The 17,449-nt window shown below is 35.4% G+C and overlaps 1 protein-coding gene and 12 non-coding genes across 14 annotated transcripts in view; 1 reads left to right on the forward strand and 12 right to left on the reverse strand.

Annotated features, from left to right (window-relative positions):
- The window catches only part of LOC142351908 (uncharacterized), a 438,132-nt gene that overhangs the window by 315,298 nt on the left and 105,385 nt on the right, over nt 1-17,449 (forward strand). The gene's annotated exons all lie outside the window — the stretch shown is intronic.
- On the reverse strand, nt 494-566 carry Trnat-ugu (transfer RNA threonine (anticodon UGU)). Its single transcript has one exon. It is a non-coding gene; the product is annotated as a tRNA-Thr (tRNA).
- Nucleotides 1,037-1,109, reverse strand: Trnat-ugu (transfer RNA threonine (anticodon UGU)). The gene has a single exon. It is a non-coding gene; the product is annotated as a tRNA-Thr (tRNA).
- On the reverse strand, nt 2,605-2,677 carry Trnat-ugu (transfer RNA threonine (anticodon UGU)). Its single transcript has one exon. It is a non-coding gene; the product is annotated as a tRNA-Thr (tRNA).
- On the reverse strand, nt 4,255-4,327 carry Trnat-ugu (transfer RNA threonine (anticodon UGU)). Its single transcript has one exon. It is a non-coding gene; the product is annotated as a tRNA-Thr (tRNA).
- On the reverse strand, nt 6,704-6,778 carry Trnat-ugu (transfer RNA threonine (anticodon UGU)). Its single transcript has one exon. It is a non-coding gene; the product is annotated as a tRNA-Thr (tRNA).
- Nucleotides 8,608-8,680, reverse strand: Trnat-ugu (transfer RNA threonine (anticodon UGU)). Its single transcript has one exon. It is a non-coding gene; the product is annotated as a tRNA-Thr (tRNA).
- On the reverse strand, nt 9,705-9,777 carry Trnat-ugu (transfer RNA threonine (anticodon UGU)). The gene has a single exon. It is a non-coding gene; the product is annotated as a tRNA-Thr (tRNA).
- Trnat-ugu (transfer RNA threonine (anticodon UGU)) lies at nt 10,803-10,875 on the reverse strand. The gene has a single exon. It is a non-coding gene; the product is annotated as a tRNA-Thr (tRNA).
- Trnar-ucu (transfer RNA arginine (anticodon UCU)) lies at nt 13,004-13,076 on the reverse strand. Its single transcript has one exon. It is a non-coding gene; the product is annotated as a tRNA-Arg (tRNA).
- On the reverse strand, nt 14,927-14,999 carry Trnat-ugu (transfer RNA threonine (anticodon UGU)). The gene has a single exon. It is a non-coding gene; the product is annotated as a tRNA-Thr (tRNA).
- On the reverse strand, nt 15,203-15,275 carry Trnat-agu (transfer RNA threonine (anticodon AGU)). Its single transcript has one exon. It is a non-coding gene; the product is annotated as a tRNA-Thr (tRNA).
- Trnat-agu (transfer RNA threonine (anticodon AGU)) lies at nt 16,298-16,370 on the reverse strand. Its single transcript has one exon. It is a non-coding gene; the product is annotated as a tRNA-Thr (tRNA).

The following is a 17,449-nucleotide window of genomic DNA, read 5'->3' on the forward strand; positions in this document are numbered from 1 at the left end:
TTAACCACTACACCACAGAACCACGTCTTCAGTGTTTCAGTTAGCAAAACTGATAAAATTGAATTTTTTTGAAAGCCAATTTTGGTTTCATTTTTCTAGAAGCATAAATTACACGTCTTTATAAAATCAAAAGTGAGGTAAATGGGTATTTTGAAGCTGGAAATGTTTCCAATTCAATTAGGTTGTTAGCGTAAGCTAGGTTTCCTAAAATTTTGACGTAGATTTAGGTCCTGGGCGGATTTGAACCTCCGATCTCCTGTTTACCCAGACAGGTGCTTTAACCACTAAGCCACAGGACAATGAATTAACAGTTTCAGTTAGCAATAATTATAAAAGTGAATTCTTTTGAAAGCCAGTTTTTTTACTTTTAAAGAGGCATAGGATGCAGGTCTGTATATAAACAAGAGTAAGTAATTTGGTTTTTCGAAGAAGATTTGTAATGCACTTTGGTTATGAGCGCAGGCTGGGTTTTAAATAAATTCTACGTAGATTTAGGTCCTGTGCGGATTTGAACCACCGATCTTCTGTTTACAAGACAGGCGCTTTTACCACTAAGCCACAGAACCATGTCTTCGGAGGTTCAGTTAGCAGAACTCATAAAAGTGCATTATTTTTAAAGCCAATTTTGGTTTCAATTTTGCAGAAGCATAAAATATACATCTGTATAAAACAAATTGGAGGTTAATGGGTATTTTAAAGCTGCAATTGTTTCTAATTCATTTAGGTTGTTAGCGTAAGCTAGGTTTCCTAAAATTTTGACGTAGATTTCGGTCCTGGGCGGATTTGAACCTCCGATCTCCTGTTTACCCAGACAGGTGCTTTAACCACTAAGCCACAGGACAATGAATTAACAGTTTCAGTTAGCAATATTTATAAAAGTGAATTCTTTTGAAAGCCAGTTTTTTTACTTTTAAAGAGGCATAGGATGCAGGTCTGTATATAAACAAGAGTAAGTAATTTGGTTTTTCGAAGAAGATTTGTAATGCACTTTGGTTATGAGCGCAGGCTGGGTTTTAAATAAATTCTACGTAGATTTAGGTCCTGTGCGGATTTGAACCACCGATCTTCTGTTTACAAGACAGGCGCTTTTACCACTAAGCCACAGAACCATGTCTTCGGAGGTTCAGTTAGCAGAACTCATAAAAGTGCATTATTTTTAAAGCCAATTTTGGTTTCAATTTTGCAGAAGCATAAAATATACATCTGTATAAAACAAATTGGAGGTTAATGGGTATTTTAAAGCTGCAATTGTTTCTAATTCATTTAGGTTGTTAGCGTAAGCTAGGTTTTCGAAAAACTTGACGTGGATTTAGGTCCTGGGCGGATTTGAACCACCAATCTTCTGTTTACCCAGACAGGTCCTTTTACCACTTAGCCACAGAACCATGTCTTCACACTCTCAGTTATAAACAAAATTTCAGTAATTTGCTTTTTTGATGTTGAAAGTATTTCTAATTCCATTAGGTTGTTAGCTTGAGCTTAGTTTCCTGAACACTTGACGTAGATTTAGGTCCTGGGCGGATTTGAACCACCGATCTCCTGTTTACTAGTCAGGCGCTTTAACCACTACACCACAGAACCACGTCTTCAGTGTTTCAATTAGCAAAACTGATAAAATTGAATTTTTTTGAAAGCCAATTTTGGTTTCATGTTTCTAGAAGCATAAATTACACGTCTTTATAAAATCAAAAGTGAGGTAAATGGGTATTTTGAAGCTGGAAATGTTTCTAATTCAATTAGGTTGTTAGCGTAAGCTAGGTTTCCGAAAAACTTGACGTAGATTTAGGTCCTGGGCGGATTTGAACCACCAATCTTCTGTTTACCCAGACAGCTCCTTTTACCACTTAGCCACAGAACCATGTCTTCACACTCTCAGTTAGCAACACTCATAAAATTGAATACTTTGAGAGCTAATTTCTGTTTCATGTTTCCAGAAGCTTGAAAAATACTCTTGTTTATAAACAAAATTTCAGTAATTTGCTTTTTTGATGTTGAAAGTATTTCTAATTCCATTAGGTTGTTAGCTTGAGCTTAGTTTCCTGAACACTTGACGTAGATTTAGGTCCTGGGCGGATTTGAACCACCGATCTCCTGTTTACTAGTCAGGCGCTTTAACCACTACACCACAGAACCACGTCTTCAGTGTTTCAGTTAGCAAAACTGATAAAATTGAATTTTTTTGAAAGCCAATTTTGGTTTCATTTTTCTAGAAGCATAAATTACACGTCTTTATAAAATCAAAAGTGAGGTAAATGGGTATTTTGAAGCTGGAAATGTTTCTAATTCAATTAGGTTGTTAGCGTAAGATAGGTTTCCTAAAAACTTGACGTAGATTTAGGTCCTGGGCGGATTTGAACCTCCGATCTCCTGTTTACCCAGACAGGTGCTTTAACCACTAAGCCACAGGACAATGAATCAACAGTTTCAGTTAGCAATAATTATAAAAGTGAATTCTTTTGAAAGCCAATTTTTTTACTTTTAAAGAGGCATAGGATGCAGGTCTGTATATAAACAAGAGTAAGTAATTTGGTTTTTCGAAGAAGATTTGTAATGCACTTTGGTTATGAGCGCAGGCTGGGTTTTAAATAAATTCGACGTAGTTTTAGGTCCTGGGCGGATTTGAACCTCCGATCTCCTGTTTACAAGACAGGCGCCTTTACCACTAAGCCACAGAACCATGTCTTCAGAGGTTCAGTTAGCAAAACTCATAAAAGTGAATACTTTGAGAGCTAATTTTTGTTTCATTTTTCCAGAAGCTTGAAAATTACTCCTGTAGATAAACAAAATCGAAGTAAATTGCTTTTTTGAAGTTGAAAGTATTTCTAATTCCATTAGGTTATTAGCGTGAGCTTAGTTTCCTAAACACTTGACCTAGATATAGGTCCTGGGCGGCTTTGAACCACCGATCTCCTGTTTACTAGCCACGCGTTTTAACCACTACACCACAGAACCATGTCTTCAGAGTTTCAGTTAGCAAAACTGATAAAATTGAATTATTTTGAAAGCCAATTTTGGTTTCATTTTTCCAGAAGCATAAAATATACGTCTGTATAAAAGCAAAAGTGAGGTAAATGGGTATTTTGAAGCTGGAAATGTTTCTAATTCAATTAGGTTGTTAGCGTAAGCTAGGTTTCCGAAAAACTTGACGTAGATTTAGGTCCTGGGCGGATTTGAACCACCAATCTTCTGTTTACCCAGACAGGTCCTTTTACCACTTAGCCACAGAACCATGTCTTCACACTCTCAGTTAGCAAAACTCAAAAAGGTGAATACTTTGAGAGCTAATTTTTGTTTCATTTTTCCAGAAGCTTGAAAATTACTCCTGTATATAAACAAAATTGAAGTAAATTGCTTTTTTGAAGTTGAAAGTATTTGTAATTTCATTAGGTTGTTAGCGTGAGCTTTGTTTCCTAAACACTTGACATAGATTTAGGTCCTGGGCGGCTTTGAACCACCGATCTCCTGTTTACTGGACAGTCGCTTTAACCACTACACCACAGAACCATGTCTTCAGAGGTTCAGTTAGCAAAACTCATAAAAGTGAATTATTTTGAAAGCGAATTTTGGTTTCAATTTTCCAGAAGCATAAAATATAGATCTATATAAAACAAAATAGATGTAAATGGGTATTTTGAAGCTGGAAATATTTCTAATTCAATTAGGTTGTTAGCGTAAGCTAGGTTTCCTAAAAACTTGACATAGATTTAGGTCCTGGGCGGCTTTGAACCACCGATCTCCTGTTTACTTGACAGTCGCTTTAACCACTACACCACAGAACCATGTCTTCAGAGGTTCAGTTAGCAAAACTCATAAAAGTGAATTATTTTGAAAGCGAATTTTGGTTTCAATTTTCCAGAAGCATAAAATATAGATCTATATAAAACAAAATAGATGTAAATGGGTATTTTGAAGCTGGAAATATTTCTAATTCAATTAGGTTGTTAGCGTAAGCTAGGTTTCCTAAAAAGTTGACGTAGATTTAGGTCCTGGGCGGATTTGAACCACCGGTCTTCTGTTTACCCAGACAGGTGCTTTAACCACTTAGCCACAGGACAATGAATTAACAGTTTCAGTTAGCAATAAATATAAAAGTGAATTCTTTTGAAAGCCAGTTTTTTTTATTTTTCAAGAGGCATAGGATGTAGGTCTGTATATGAACAAGAGTAAGTAATTTGGTTTTTCGAAGTAGATTTTTTTGTAATGCACTTTGGTTATTAGCGCAGGCTGGGTTTTAAAAAAATTCGACGTAGTTTTAGGTCCTGTGTGGATTTGAACCACCGATCTCCTGTTTACAAGACAGGAGCTTTAACCACTAAGCCACAGAACCATGTCTTCAGAATTTCAGTTAGCAAAATTAATAAAAGTGAATTATTTTGAAAGCCAATTTTGGTTTCATTTTTCCAGAAATATGAAATATACATCTGTATAAAAGTAAAAGTGAGGTAAATGGGTATTTTGAAGCTTGAAATGTTTCTAATTCAATTAGGTTGTTAGCGTAAGCTAATTTTTCGAAAAATTTGACGTAGATTTAGGTCCTGGGAGCATTTGAACCACCGATCTCCTCTTTACGTAACAGGCGCTTTAACCACTAAGCCACAGAACCATGTCTTCAGAGGTTCAGTTAGCAAAACTCATAAAAGTGAATTATTTTGAAAGCCAATTTTGGTTTCAATTTTCCAGATGCATAAAATATACATCTATATAAAACAAAATAGATGTAAATGGGTATTTTGAAGCTGCAATTGTTTCTAATTCATTTAGGTTGTTAGCGTAAACTAGGTTTTCTAAAAACTTGACGTAGATTTAGGTCCTGGACGGCTTTGAACCACCGATCTTCTGTTTACCCAGACAGGTGCTTTAACCACTATGCCACAGAACCATGTCTTTACACTCTCAGTTAACAAAACTCATAACAGTGAATACTTTGAGCGCTAATTTTTGTTTCATTTTTCCAGAAGCTTGAAAAATACGTCTGTATATAATCAAAAATGAAATAAATTGCTATTTTGAATCTGAAAATTTTTCTAATTCCATTAGGTTGTTAACGTGAGCTTAGTTTCCTAAAAACTTCACGTAGATTTAGGTCCTGGGCGGATTTGAACCACCGATCTCTTGTTTACTAGACAGGCGCTTTAACCACTATGCCACAGGACAATGAACTAACAGTTTCAGTTAGCAAAACTCATAAAAGTGAATACTTTCAGAGTATATTTTGTTTCATTTCTCCAGAAGCATGAAAAGTACTCCTGTGTATAAACAAAATTGCAGTAAATTGCTTTTTTGAAGGTGAAAGTATTTCAAATTCCAATAGGTTGTTAGCGTGAGCTTAGTTTCCTAAAAGCTTGGCGTAGATTTAGGTCCTGGAAGGATTTGAACTACCGATCTCCTTTTTACTAAACGGACGCTTTAACCACTAAGCCACAGAATCATGTCTTCAGAGTTTCAGTTAGCAAAACTCATAAAAGTGAAATATTTTGAAAGCCAATTTTGGTTTCATTTTTCGAGAAGCATAAAATATACATCTGTATAAAACAAAATTCAGGTAATTGGGTAATTTGAAGCTGGAAATGTTTCTAATTCATTAAGGTTGTTAGCGTAAGCTAGGTTTCCTAAAAACTTGACGTAGACTTAGGTCCTGGGCGGATTTGAACCGCCGATCTTCTGTTTACCAAGACAGGTGCTTTAACCACTAAGCCACAGGACAATGACTTAACAGTTTCAGTTAGTAATAATCATAAAAGTGAATACTTTTGAAAGCCATTTTTTTTTAATTTTTCAAGAGGCATAGGATATAGGTCTGTATATAAAAAGGAGTAAGTAATTTGATTTTTCGAAGTAGATTGTTTTGTAATGCACTTTGGTTATTCGCGCAGACTGGGTTTTAAATAAATTCTACGTAGTTTTAGGTCTGGGGGGATTTGAACCACCGATCTTCTGTTTACCCAGACAGGTGCTTTAACCACTAAGCCACAGAACCATGTCTTTACACTCTCAGTTAGCAAAACCCATAAAAGTGAATATTTTTTTCATTTTTCCAGAAGCTTGAAAAATACTCTTGTATATAAACAAAATTGAAGTAATTTGCTTTTTTGAAGCTGAAAGTATTTCTAACTCCATTAGTTTGTTAGCGTGAGCTTCGTTTCCTAAAAACTTGACGTAGATTTAGGTCCTGGTCGGATTTGAACCACCGATCTCCTGTTTACTAGACAGGAGCTTTAACCACAAACCACAGAATCATGTCTTCAGAGTTTCAGTTAGCAAAACTCATAAAAGTGAATTATTTGGAAGCCAATTTTGGTTTCATTTTTCCAGAAGCATAAAGTATACATCTGTATACAAAATTGAGGTAAATGGGTTTTTTGAAGCTGGAAATGTTTCTAGTTCAATTAGGCTGTTCGTGTTCGCTAGGTTTCCTATAAACTTGACATAGATTTAGGTCCTGGGAGCATTTGACCCACCGATCTCATCTTTACGTAACAGGCGTTTTAACCACTAAGCCACAGGACAATGACTTCAGTTTCAGTTGGTAATAATAATAAAAGTGAATACTTTTGAAAGCCAGTTTTTTTCATTTTTCAAGAGGCATAGGATATAGGTCTGTGATAAACAAGAGTAAGTAATTTGGTTTTTCGAAGTAGATTTTTTTGTAATGCACTTTGGTTATTCGCGCAGGCTGGGTTTTAAATAAATTCGACGTAGTTTTAGGTCCTGGGGGGATTTTTGAACCACCGATCTCTTGTTTACAAGACAGGCGCTTTAACCACTAAGCCACAGAACCATGTCTTCAGAGTTTTAGTTTGCAAAACTCATAAAACTGAATTATTTTGAAAGCCAATTTCGGTTTCATTTTTCCAGAAGCATAAAATATATGTCTGTATAAAAGCAAAAGTGAGGTAAATGGGTATTTTGAAGCTGGAAATGTTTCTAATTCAATTAGGTTGTTAGCGTTAGCTAGGTTTCCTAAAACTTCACGTAGATTTAGGTCCTGGGAGCATTTGAACCACCGATCTCCTGTTTCAACCACTAAGTCACAGGACAATGAATTAACACTTTCAGTTAGCAATAATCATAAAAGTGAATACTTTTGAAAGCCAGTTTTTTTTAAAAATTTTTTAGGAGGCATAGGATGTATGCCTGTATATAAACAAAAGTAAATAATTTGGTTTTTCGAAGTAGATTTTTTTGTAATGCACTTTGGTTATTAGCGCAGGCTGGGCTTTAAATAAATTCGACGTAGTTTTAGGTCCTGGGCGGATTTGAACCACCGTTCTCCTGTTTAGAAGACAGGTGCCTTAACCACTATGCCACTGGACAATGAATTAACAGTTTCATTTAGCAATAATCATAAAAGTGAATACTTTTGAAAGCCAGTTTTCTTAAAATTTTTTAGGAGGCCTAGGATGTATGCCTGTATATAAACAAAAGTAAATAATTTGGTTTATCGAAGTAGATTTTTCTGTAATGCAGTTTGGTTATTAGCGCAGGCTGGTTTTAAAGAAATTCGACGTAGATTTAGGTCCTGGCCGGATTTGAACCACCGATTTTCTGTTTACCCAGACAGGTGCTTTAACCACTAAGCCACAGAACCATGTCTTTACACTCTCAGTTAGCAAAACTCATAACAGTGAATACTTTGAGAGGTATTTTTTGTTTCATTTTTCCAGAAGCATGAAAAGTACTCCTGTTTATAAACAAAATTAAATTAAATTGTTTTTTGAAGCTGAAAGTATTTCTAATTCCATTAGGTTGTTAGCGTGAGCTTAGTTTCCTAAAAACTTGAGGCAGATTTAGGTCCTGGGCGGATTTGAACCATCAATCTCTTGTTTACAAGACAGGCGCTTTAATCACTAAGCCACAGAACCATGTCTTCAGAGTTTCAGTTAGCAAAACTGCTGAATTGTTTTGAAAGCGAATTTTTGTTTCATTTTTCCAGAAGCATGAAATATACATCTGTATAAAAACAAAAGTGAGGTGAATGGGTATTTTGAAGCTGGAAATGTTTTAATTCAATTAGGTTGTTAGCGTAAACTAGGTTTCATAAAAACTTGACGTTGATTTAGGTCCTGGGCGGATTTGAACCACCGATCTCCTGTTTACTAGACAGGCGCATTAACCGCTGATCCACAGAACAATGTCTACAGAGTTTCAATTAGCAAAACTCAAAAAAGCGAGTTTTTTTGAAAGCCAATTTTGGTTTCATTTATCCAGAAGCATAAAATATACATCTCTATAAAACAAAATTGAGGTAAATGGGTATTTTGAAGCTGGAAATATTTCTAATTCAATTAGGTTGTTAGCGTTATCTAGGTTTCCTAAAACTTCACGTAGATTTAGGTCCTGGGAGCAATTGAACCACCGATCTTCTGTTTACCCAGACAGGTGCTTTAACCACTAAGCCACAGAACCGTGTCTTTACAATCTCAGTTAGCAAAACTCATAGAAGTGAATACTTTGAGAGCTATTTTTGTTTCATTTTTCCAGAAGCATGAAAAGTACTCCTGTTTATAAACAAAATTAAAGTAAATTGTTTTTTTGAAGCTAAAAGTATTTCTAATTCCATTAGGTTGTTAGCGTGAGCTTAGTTTCCTAAAAACTTGACGCAGCTTTAGGTCCTGGGTGGATTTGAACCATCAATCTCTTGATTACAAAACAGGCGCTTTAACCACTAAGCCACAGAACCATGTCTTCAGAGTTTCAGTTAGCAAAACTGATAAACGTGAATTATTTTGAAAGCCAATTTTGGTTTTATTTTTCCAGAAGCATAAAATATACGTCTGTATAAAAGCAAAAGTGAGGTAAATGGGTATTTTGAAGCTGGAAATGTTTCTAATTCAATTAGGTTGTTAGCGTTAGCTAGGTTTCCTAAAACTTCACGTAGATTTAGGTCCTGGGAGCATTTGAACCACCGATCTACTGTTTACAAGACAGGCGCCTTAACCACTAAGTCACAGGACAATGAATTAACACTTTCAGTTGGCAATAATCATAAAAGTGAATACTTTTGAAAGCCAGTTTTTTTTAAATTTTTTAGGAGGCATAGGATGTATGCCTGTATATAAACAAAAGTAAATAATTTGGTTTTTCGAAGTAGATTTTTTTGTAATGCACTTTGGTTATTAGCGCAGGCTGGGTTTTAAATAAATTCGACGTAGTTTTAGGTCCTGGGCGGATTTGAACCACCGTTCTCCTGTTTAGAAGACAGGCGCCTTAACCACTATGCCACTGGACAATGAATTAACAGTTTCAATTAGCGATAATCATAAAAGTGAATACTTTTGAAAGCCAGTTTTCTTAAAATTTTTTAGGAGGCCTAGGATGTATGCCTGTATATAAACAAAAGTAAATAATTTGGTTTTTCGAAGTAGATTTTTTTGTAATGCAGTTTGGATATTAGCGCAGGCTGGGTTTTAAATAAATTCGACGTAGTTTTAGGTCCTGGGCGGATTTGAACCACCGTTCTCCTGTTTAGAAGACAGGCGCCTCAACCACTATGCCACAGGACAATGAACTAACAGTTTCAGTTAGCAAAACTCATAAAAGTGAATACTTTGAGAGTATATTTTGTTTCATTTTTCCAGAAGCATGAAAAGTACTCCTGTTTCTAAACAAAATTAAAGTAAATTGTTTTTTTGAAGCTGAAAGTATTTCTAATTCCATTAGGTTGTTAGCATGAGCTTAGTTTCCAAAAAACTTGAAGTAGTTTTAGGTCCTGGGAGGACTTGAACCACCGATCTCCTGTTTACAAGACAGACACTTTAACCACTACGCCACAGAACCATGTCTTCAGAGTTTCAGTTAGCAAAACTGATAAAAGTGAATTATTTTGAAAGCCAATTTTGGTTTTATTTTTCCAGAAGCATAAAATATACGTCTGTATAAAAGCAAAAGTGAGGTAAATGGGTATTTTGAAGCTGGAAATGTTTCTAATTCAATTAGGTTGTTAGCGTTAGCTAGGTTTCCTAAAACTTCACGTAGATTTAGGTCCTGGGAGCATTTGAACCACCGATCTCCTGTTTACAAGACAGGCGCCTTAACCACTAAGTCACAGGACAATGAATTAACACTTTCAGTTAGCAATAATCATAAAAGTGAATACTTTTGAAAGCCAGTTTTTTAAAAATTTTTTAGGAGGCATAGGATGTATGCCTGTATATAAACAAAAGTAAATAATTTGGTTTTTCGAAGTAGATTTTTTTGTAATGCACTTTGGTTATTTGCGCAGGCTGGTTTTTAATAAATTCGACGTAGTTTTAGGTCCTGGGCGGATTTGAACCACCGTTCTCCTGTTTAGAAGACAAGTGCCTTAACCACTATGCCACTGGACAATGAATTAACAGTTTCATTTAGCAATAACCATAAAAGTGAATACTTTTGAAAGCCAGTTTTCTTAAAATTTTTTAGGAGGCCTAGTATGTATGCCTGTATATAAACAAAAGTAAATAATTTGGTTTTTCGAAGTAGATTTTTTTGTAATGCAGTTTGGTTATTAGCGCAGGCTGGGTTTTAAATAAATTCGACGTAGTTTTAGGTCCTGGGCGGATGTGAACCACCGTTCTCCTGTTTAGAAGACAGGCGCCTCATCCACTATGCCACAGGACAATGAACTAACAGTTTCAGTTAGCAAAACTCATAAAAGTGAATACTTTGAGAGCTATTTTTTGTTTCATTTTTCCAGAATTATGAAAAGTACTCCTGTTTATAAACAAAATTAAAGTCAATTGTTTTTTTTGAACCGGAAAGTATTTCTAATTCCATTAGGTTGTTAGCATGAGCTTAGTTTCCTAAAAACTTGAAGTAGTTTTAGGTCCTGGGAGGACTTGAACCACCGATCTCCTGTTTACAAGACAGACACTTTAACCACTACGCCACAGAACCATGTCTTCAGAGTTTCAGTTAGCAAAACTGATAAAAGTGAATTATTTTGAAAGCCAATTTTGGTTTTATTTTTCCAGAAGCATAAAATATACGTCTGTATAAAAGCAAAAGTGAGGTAAATGGGTATTTTGAAGCTGGAAATGTTTCTAATTCATTTAGGTTGTTAGCGTTAGCTAGGTTTCCTAAAACTTCACGTAGATTTAGGTCCTGGGAGCATTTGAACCACCGATCTCCTGTTTACAAGACAGGCGCCTTAACCACTAAGTCACAGGACAATGAATTAACACTTTCAGTTAGCAATAATCATAAAAGTGAATACTTTTGAAAGCCAGTTTTTTTAAAAATTTTTAGGAGGCATAGGATGTATGCCTGTATATAAACAAAAGTAAATAATTTGGTTTTTCGAAGTAGATTTTTTTGTAATGCACTTTGGTTATTAGCGCAGGCTGGGTTTTTAATAAATTCGACGTAGTTTTAGGTCCTGGGCGGATTTGAACCACCGTTCTCCTGTTTAGAAGACATGTGCCTTAACCACTATGCCACTGGACAATGAATTAACAGTTTCATTTAGCAATAACCATAAAAGTGAATACTTTTGAAAGCCAGTTTTCTTAAAATTTTTTAGGAGGCCTAGTATGTATGCCTGTATATAAACAAAAGTAAATAATTTGGTTTTTCGAAGTAGATTTTTTTGTAATGCAGTTTGGTTATTAGCGCAGGCTGGGTTTTAAATAAATTCGACGTAGTTTTAGGTCCTGGGCGGATGTGAACCACCGTTCTCCTGTTTAGAAGACAGGCGCCTCATCCACTATGCCACAGGACAATGAACTAACAGTTTCAGTTAGCAAAACTCATAAAAGTGAATACTTTGAGAGCTATTTTTTGTTTCATTTTTCCAGAATTATGAAAAGTACTCCTGTTTATAAACAAAATTAAAGTCAATTGTTTTTTTGAACCTGAAAGTATTTCTAATTCCATTAGGTTGTTAGCATGAGCTTAGTTTCCTAAAAACTTGACGTAGTTTTAGGTCCTGGGAGGATTTGAACTACCGATCTCCTTTTTACTAAACGGACGCTTTAACCACTAAGCCACAGAATCATGTCTTCAGAGTTTCAGTTAGCAAAACTGATAAAAATGAATTTTTTTGAAAGCCAATTTTGGTTTTATTTTTCCAGAAGCATAAATTATAAGTCTGTATAAAAGCAAAAGTGAGGTATAGGGGTAATTTGAAGCTGGAAATATTTCTAATTCAATTAGGTTGTTAGCGTAAGCTAGGTTTCCGAAAAAAGTTGACGTAGATTTTGGTCCTGGGCGGATTTGAACCAGCGAGCTCCTTTTTACGAGACAAGCGCTTTAACCACTAAGCAATAGAACCATGGCTTTACACTCTCAGTTAGCAAAACTCATAAAAGCGAATACTTTGAGAACTAATTTTTGTTTCATTTTTACAGAAGCTTGAAAAATACTCTTGTTTAGAAACAAAATTTCAGTAATTTGCTTTTTGATGTTGAAAGTATTTCTAATTCCATTAGGTTGTTAGCTTGAGCTTAGTTTCCTGAACACTTGACGTAGATTTAGGTCCTGGGCGGATTTGATCCACCGATCTCCAGTTTACTAGTCAGGCGCTTTAACCACTACACCACAGAACCACGTCTTCTGTGTTTCAGTTAGCAAAACTGATAAAATTGAATTTTTTTTGAAAGCCAATTTTGGTTTCATTTTTCTAGAAGCATAAATTACACGTCTTTATAAAATCAAAAGTGAGGTAAATGGGTATTTTGAAGCTGGAAATGTTTCTAATTCAATTAGGTTGTTAGCGTAAGATAGGTTTCCTAAAAACTTGACGTAGATATAGGTCCTGGGCGGATTTGAACCTCCGATCTCCTGTTTACCCAGACAGGTGCTTTAACCACTTAGCCACAGGACAATGAATTAACAGTTTCAGTTAGCAATAATCATAAAAGTGAATACTTTTGAAAGCCAGTTTTTTAAAATATTTTAGGAGGCATAGGATGTATGCCTGTATATAAACAAACATAAATATTTTGGTTTTTCGAAGTAGATTTTTTTGTAATGCACTTTGGTTATTAGCGCAGGCTGGGTTTTTAAATAAATTCGACGTAGTTTTAGGTCCTGGGCGGATTTGAACCACCGTTCTCCTGTTCAGAAGACAGGCGCCTTAACCACTATGCCACAGGACAATGAATTAACAGTTTCAGTTAATAATAATCATAAAAGTGAATACTTTTGAAAGCCAGTTTTTTTTTTAATTTTTAGGAGGCATAGGATGTAGGCTTGTATATAAACAAAAGTAAGTAATTTGGTTTTTCGAAGTAGATTTTTTTGTAATGCACTTTGGTTATTAGCGCAGGCTGGGTTTTAAATAAATTCGAAGTAGTTTTAGGTCCTGGGAGGACTTGAACCACCGAGCTCCTGTTTACAAGACAGACACTTTAACCACTACGCCACAGAACCATGTCGTCAGAGTTTCAGTTAGCAAAACTGATAAAAGTGAATTATTTTGAAAGCCAATTTTTGTTTTATTTTTCCAGAAGCATAAAATATAAGTCTGTATAAAAGCAAAAGTGAGTTAAAGGGGTAATTTGAAGCTGGAAATATTTCTAATTCAATTAGGTTGTTAGCGTAAGCAAGGTTTCCTAAAAACTTGGCGTAGATTTAGGTCCTGGGCGGATTTGACCCACCGATCTTCTGTTTACCCAGATAGGTGCTTTAACCACTAAGCCACAGGACAATGAATTAACAGTTTCAGTTAGCAGTAATCATAAAAGTGAATACTTTTGAAAGCCAGTTTTTTTAAATTTTTTAGGAGGCATAGGATGTATGCCTGTATATAAACAAAAATAAATAATTTGGTTTTTCGAAGTAGATTTTTTTGTAATGCACTTTGGTTATTAGCGCAGGCTGGGTTTTTAAATAAATTCGACGTAGTTTTAGGTCGTGGGCGGATTTGAACCACCGTTCTCCTGTTTAGAAGACAAGCGCCTTAACCACTATGCCACAGGACAATGAATTAACAGTTTCAGTTAATAATAATCATAAAAGTGAATACTTTTGAAAGCCAGTTTTTTTTAAAATTTTTTAGGAGGCATAGGATGTAGGCCTGTATATAAACAAAAGTAAGTAATTTGGTTTTTCGAAGTAGATTTTTTTGTAATGCACTTTGGTTATTAGCGCAGGCTGGGTTTTAAATAAATTTGAAGTAGTTTTAGGTCCTGGGAGGACTTGAACCACCGATTTCCTGTTTACAAGACAGACACTTTAACCACTACGCCACAGAACCCTGTCTTCAGAGTTTCAGTTAGCAAAACTGATAAAAGTGAATTATTTTGAAAGCCAATTTTGGTTTTATTTTTCCAGAAGCATAAAATATAAGTCTGTATAAAAGCAAAAGTGAGTTAAAGGGGTAATTTGAAGCTGGAAGTATTTCTAATTCAATTAGGTTGTTAGCGTAAGCAAGGTTTCCTAAAAACTTGGCGTAGATTTAGGTCCTGGGCGGATTTGACCCACCGATCTTCTGTTTACCCAGATAGGTGCTTTAACCACTAAGCCACAGGTCAATGAATTAACAGTTTCAGTTAGCAGTAATCATAAAAGTGAATACTTTTGAAAGCCAGTTTTTTTAAATTTTTTAGGAGGCATAGGATGTATGCCTGTATATAAACAAAAATAAATAATTTGGTTTTTCGAAGTAGATTTTTTGTAATGCACTTTGGTTATTAGCGCAGGCTGGGTTTTTAAATAAATTCGACGTAGTTTGAGGTCGTGGGCGGATTTGAACCACCGTTCTCCTGTTTAGAAGACAAGCGCCTTAACCACTATGCCACAGGACAATGAATTAACAGTTTCAGTTAGTAATAATCATAAAAGTGAATACTTTTGAAAGCCAGTTTTTTTAAATTTTTTAGGAGGCATAGGATGTAGGCCTGTATATAAACAAAAGTAAGTAATTTGGTTTTTCGAAGTAGATTTTTTTGTAATGCACTTTGGTTATTAGCGCAGGCTGGGTTTTAAATAAATTTGAAGTAGTTTTAGGTCCTGGGAGGACTTGAACCACCGATCTCCTGTTTACAAGACAGGCGCTTTAACCACTACGCCACAGAACCATGGCTTCAGAGTTTCATTTAGCAAAATTGATAAAAGTGAATTATTTTGAAAGCCAATTTTGGTTTTATTTTTCCAGAAGCATAAAATATACGTCTGTATAAAAGCAAAAGTGAGGTAAAGGGGTAAATTGAAGCGGGAAATATTTCTAATTTAATTAGGTTTTTAGCGTAAGCTAGGTTTCCGAAAAACTTGACGTAGCTTTAGGTCCTGGGCGGATTTGAACCACCGGTCTCCTGTTTACTAGACAGGCGCTTTAACCGCTGAGCCACAGAACCATGTCTTCAAAGTTTCAATTAGCAAAACTCGAAAAAGCGAGTTATTTTGAAAGCCAATTTTGGTTTCATTTTTCCAGAAGCATAAAATATACATCTGTATAAAACAAAATTGAGGTAAATGGGTATTTTGAAGCTGGAAATGTTTCTAATTCAATTAGGTTGTTAGCGTTAGCTAGGTTTCCTAAAACTTCACGTAGATTTAGGTCCTGGGAGCATTTGAACCACCGATTTCCTGTTTACAAGACAGGCGCCTTAACCACTAAGTCACAGGACAATGAATTAACACTTTCAGTTAGCAATAATCATAAAAGTGAATACTTTTGAGGCCAGTTTTTTTTTTAATTTTTTTAGGAGGCATAGGATGTACGCCTGTATATAAACAAAAGTAAATATTTTGGTTTTCCGAAGTAGATTTTTGGTAATGCACTTTGGTTATTAGCGCAGACTGGGTTTTAAATAAATTGGACGTAGTTTTAGGTCCTGGGCGGATTTGAACCACCGTTCTCCTGTTTAGAAGACAGGCGCCTTAACCACTATGCCACTGGACAATGAATTAACAGTTTCAGTTAGCAATAATCAAAAAAGTGAATACTTTTGAAAGCCAGTTTTTAAAAATTTTTAGGAGGCATAGGATGTAGGCCTGTATATAAACAAAAGTATGTAATTTGGTTTTTCGAAGTAGATTTTTTGTAATGCATTTTGGTTATTAGTGCAGGCTGGGTTTTAAATAAATTCGAAGTAGTTTTTGGTCCTGGGAGGACTTGAACCACAGATCTCCTGTTTACAAGACAGGCGCTTTAACCACTACGCCACAGAACCATGTCTTCAGAGTTTCAGTTAGCAAAACTGATAAACGTGAACTATTTTGAAAGCCAATTTTGGTTTTATTTTTCCAGAAGCATAAAATATACGTCTGTATAAAAGCAAAAGTGAGGTAAAGGGGTAATTTGAAGCTGGAAATATTTCTAATTCAATTAGGTTGTTAGCGTAAGCTAGGTTTCCGAAAAACTTGACGTAGATTTAGGTCCTGGGTGGATTTGAACCACTTATCTCCTGTTTACTAGACAGGCGCTTTAACCACTGAGCCACAGAACCATGTCTTCAGAGTTTCAATTAGCAAAACTCAAAAAAGCGAGTTATTTTGAAAGCCAATTTTGGTTTCATTTTTCCAGAAGCATAAAATATACATCTGTATAAAACAAAATTGAGGTAGATGGGTATTTTGAAGGTGGAAATGTTTCTATTTCAATTAGGTTGTTAGCGTTAGCTAGGTTTCCTAAAACTTCACTTAGATTTAGGTCCTGGGAGCATTTGAACCACCGATCTCCTGTTTACAAGACAGGCGCCTTAACAACTAAGTCACAGGACAATGAATTAACACTTTCAGTTAGCAATAATCATAAAAGTGAATACTTTTGAAAGCCAGTTTTTTTAAAATTTTTTAGGAGGCATAGGATGTATTCCTTTATATAAACAAAAGTAAATAATTTGGTCTTTTGAAGTAGATTTTTTTGTAATGCACTTTGGTTATTAGCGCAGGCTGGGTTTTAAATAAATTCGACGTAGTTTTAGGTCCTGGGCGAATTTGAACCACCGTTCTCCTGGTTAGAAGACAGGGGCCTTAACCACTATGCCAAAGGACAATGAATTAACAGTTTCAGTTAGCAATAATCATAAAAGTGAATACTTTTGAAAGCCAGTTTTTTAAAATTTTTAGGAGGCTAAGGATGTAGGCCTGTATATAAACAAAAGTAAGTAATTTGGTTTTTCGAAGTAGATTTTTTGTAATGCACTTTGGTTATTAGTGCAGGCTGGGTTTTAAATAAATTCGAAGTAGTTTTTGGTCCTGCGAGGACTTGAACCACAGATCTCCTGTTTACAAGACAGGAGCTTTAACCACTACGCCACAGAGCCATGTCTTCAGAGTTTCAGTTAGCAAAACTGATAAACGTGAATTATTTTGAAAGCCAATTTTGGTTTTATTTTTTCCAGAAGCATAAAATATACGTCTGTATAAAAGCAAAAGTGAGGTAAAGGGGTAAGTTGAAGCTGGAAATTTTTCTGATTCAGTTAGGTTGTTAGCGTAAGCTAGATTTCCGAAAAACTTGCCGTGGATTTAGGTCCTGGGCGGATTTGAACCACCAATCTGTTTACTAGACAGGCGCTTTAACCGC

This window comes from Convolutriloba macropyga, chromosome 13, assembly GCF_964194025.1.
Source record: "Convolutriloba macropyga chromosome 13, txConMacr16.3, whole genome shotgun sequence".
Lineage (NCBI taxonomy): Eukaryota > Metazoa > Xenacoelomorpha > Acoela > Convolutidae > Convolutriloba > Convolutriloba macropyga.